Raw genomic sequence first — 3,952 nt, forward strand, 5'->3', positions numbered from 1 at the left:
CATCGCCCCACGTACATATGAGCGCGATTCAGGTGTCCACTAACCCAAAGCAAAGTAAAGGCGCATAACCGCCCTCTTGGAACAATGGACACCTCAATCGGGCCTTAACTACGTGGCGGTAATGACAAATGTGTGCTGCTTGCATTGGATAGGTCGTCGGCGTTCATTGTGTTCATTGGCGTTCGCGTTGTCAACGTTTTACACTCTGATCATTTTAAGGAAAGGAAGTGCGCATAATGGCTCCCTGGGTTAATGGACACCAGCATCGCGCTCATAGCTAAGAGGGGTTATGCGAGAGAGGTGTAGGCTGCACGCTGCTCTCCAGATGTGCGTACGTCACTCGCTCCTCACGCATGCGCAGATGGGGCTCTCCGCGGCTCCGCGAAATCGCTCACACCCAGCGTAGTGTTGCTTCCGCAACAAAATAGTACTTCGTCTTGCCAAGAGTGTTTGTACTCGATTTATTTATCATTCATTTAAGAAAGATGAAAGAGGTGCATTGTTCACTTCTGGTGCATAGCCAGGAAGCGAGCTTTGCTAATAATTTGCTGTCTCGCTTCGACTCAGTGAATCGAGGGCAAACAGTTCATTGTAAATCGGGCATACTCTCTCCTTTTCCGCTTTTTGTTTCAGGAATAAGGCTTCAATAAGCTTTTTTTAACCACAGCATCTTGCAGAAAAAAGCGAACGAAGAAGCGCTTGCGCTCCCTGTTTCGTCTTTGAGCATTCTCATGAACACGTTTGTCACAGCGCAGAACCTCTGTTCCTTTTTATGCTCTATATTACCACCCTCCCCCCATCTTCTGCCTTCTAAACCAGCATTCACCGACGCAACAGTGCTTTTAATCTGCTATTCTTCCTGCCACCTGCACATTCTGATGGGGCGAATTTCGGTTAGAGTTCATGCCAGCTAACAGACGGTCTGAAAGGTTGACGTGCGTGTTGGGAGCCCCACTTCACTCCTTGCAATCTCACGTGACGTCATAGCCAGCCAATTGGATCCCGAAGCCAATCCGAAGTGTGCGTGACTGCCGTTGCAGGCAAAAGCAACTCGCTGCGGGTGCCCTGCTTTCGGCGCACAACAAGCGCGACTGTGTAGACATCGACAATAAACAGCGGTGGCGAGGAGGGCAGGGGCGAGGAGAGTTTACAAAGGTGCGGGGCAGCGGGGGCAACAAAGGCTCCCTCGGCACGAGCTTCAAGCGAGGGACCGAGATTTCCCAGTAGGCCCAAGTCTGATCAAAGGCGCTTGCCCGAGGACCACCAAGTTAGCCCATCTTCCTTTCACCCAATTCCAATCAATCAAGCGCCGAGTGTTTTGATAGCAGCGGATAGAGCGATGAAACAACAAAAGAGAGAGGCAAAAACAAAGGACCAGTGTGTAGAAAAAGTGCGGCTCATACAGTTCTGTAAATCTCGAGGCAAAGAGGAGTGCAGCCAAGTGCGCAAACACGTGTAAGTGCACTCGCAGGACCGCTCCCATTGAGCTTCGTTTAGCGCACACGTCACGAGTTAGAAGCTTATACATTCCACCATGACGGTGCACGTCAGTATAGATGATACTCTTCGATGGCTAATTCATACGCGGTAGACGCGATGTCAGCGGGTGACATGGAGGGGGATGCGATTCGTTGAAATTCGGGAGTCCGGTAAAAAAACAAAAAAGTCATGCACCAAAAGTGGGCAAGCAAGGGCCTTGAAGTGAACATACACGCCCACTACAGATTGAGAAGAGGGCAGCTGTAGTTTTTTTGTAGCCAGATTGCATTCTATTTCCACATGCGCTATATATACCTGCATTTTTCCTTAGAGTTGCACTTTTAGACACTTTTGAATGAGCTGTGGTTTTCTTTATTTAAAAGGCAGAAAAGTGTGCGATGATAGCCGCATTAAACTTGCAAAGGCAATCCACCCTGGTCTCTTCTTTGTTGGGTGTTTCACTAATCTGTCAAACGTGCCCCATTCCTCTCCTCGCCGCCGGATTTTTTTGCTTGATAAGCTCGTCGCTCGTTCTGTACACACGATGAATGGGACAACACTGCAAGCATTGAGTGACCAGCCAATAGAAAATGGAAGCGACATCTGTGCATCGACGCGCATGTCGACAGTGACACACAATTACATTTTTGGGATGGCAGGCTGCTTCTATACTGCTGCCATCATCACGGCCGCGTTGCTAGGCCCCCTCTCTCGCGGCTGTTCGTTCACCGCCGCTGTGTGTCGCGAAGGTAGACCGAACTGCTCAAATATGCACAGCTCGCCTTTGCCTCTTGACAGACGTTCATTTCAAGGGTTTTTTGAATTACACAGATTGAAAGCGGCGTTAATCTGCCGATGTTCCATCTTAACACTATCAAGGATGCGATCAACTCACGCTTTGATGACATGCCACTGAAAACCGCATTAGCAATCGAAGCGCAGGCTTTAGCTTGCATTTTAACGATTCCATGTATTTCATATTTTTGGTTCGGTTTATGGTTTATGGTTTATGGGTTTTATCGTCCCAAAGCGACTCAGGCTATGAGAGACACCGCAGTGAAGGGCTCCGGAAATTTCGACCACCTGTGGTTCTACTTAATGTGCACTGACATCGCACAGTACACGGGCCTCTAGAATTTCTCCTCCTAAGAAATTCGATCGCCGCGGCCGGGATCGAACCCGCGTCTTTCGGGTCAGCAGCCGAGCACCATAACCACTGAGCCATCACGGCGGCTTCCAAATTTTTCATGTATGGTTATATTCGTATCAACCTTATCACTTCAGCTGCTCTTCAGCTAATGCACTTTTCTCTATATGATTTTGTAATCTTGGAAGTTCTACACAGCTGCATTTCTTTAAATAGAAGAATAAAGGATACCTTTATAAAAAATAAAAGTAATGACATGTATGAGCAATATGAATGAAAAAAAGTGTAGCTCAGTTAGGTTACCTGCATGAATTAAAGCACCAGTACTGGCTCTCTATTTTTTCGCGACGAGGAAGCCAAGCTAAAAAAAAATGGTGAAGCACGCATCGCAGGATTCGCTCAATAATATGAAACTTGCAAACGTCGCGGCTGTCTGCCGCATAGAATATTACGAGCGAGTGATCGCATCTCGCGATCTAGATCCCGCGGTAGATCAGTAGAAGCTTTGAAGAGCCTTTCTTTGTCTACAGTAAGTTTCTTTTACGGCCAACTAGAGTGAATGAGCTTTATAAATAACTGAATACATTCGGCCGCTAGACTGAGTCAATCTCAACGGGAAGGGCCGAAGAAAGTCTAAGCGGCCTCCCGGCGCGCCCTCAGCCGGCTGTTTCCTAACATTGCAGAGCTACGCTGACAAATCCAATCGGCAGTACAGTGGAGCTTTCGAGAAAATCCCCTTCTTTGAAAAGCCGATTTCGCCTCTCCGTAGCTGTCCGCTGATCACAGAAACAAAAGTTACATACGGAGAGCGAGGCTTCTACGCAAGGTTCGGCAAGGTTCAGACGCCGCAAGATCGAACGACTGCACACAAGGTAAGTTTTTACTTTTTCATACTTTTCTTGGCAAAAGTTTGGCGACTAATCAAATTGCGTAGAAAGAAAGTTTTCAATTTCACTCAGTGTTAACGTCCCCCTCCCCTCCTCCCCCTCCGGCCATTCTTAAAACCTGTATGCGAGGAAGAAATTGAAACAAAAAAAAAATAAAAAGCAGAGCTCGGCTCTTCGCTTCCCGAGCACCCAGCAACGGGAAAGGTAGAGCGGTGCAGACTTCGTGCGGCCAAGCGTGCGCGGCACTGCTGAACAACCCACGGCGCAAGCCAACGGGCGCACAAGTTGAGAAAGCGCGCCGGCGGCTTCTGGATGACCGTTTTGTAACCGACGTCAGGCTTCTCCCGCTCGGCGCTGACACCGCGGCAGCGTCAACCGTGCATGACTGCTAACAGTGGGGCCGCCCACTTTTCGAGCGAAGCAGCGCCTCCCGGGCGCC

Source organism: Amblyomma mixtum, chromosome 3, assembly GCF_055824585.1.
Source record: "Amblyomma mixtum isolate Tamu chromosome 3, ASM5582458v1, whole genome shotgun sequence".
NCBI classification, from domain to species: Eukaryota; Metazoa; Arthropoda; class Arachnida; order Ixodida; family Ixodidae; genus Amblyomma; species Amblyomma mixtum.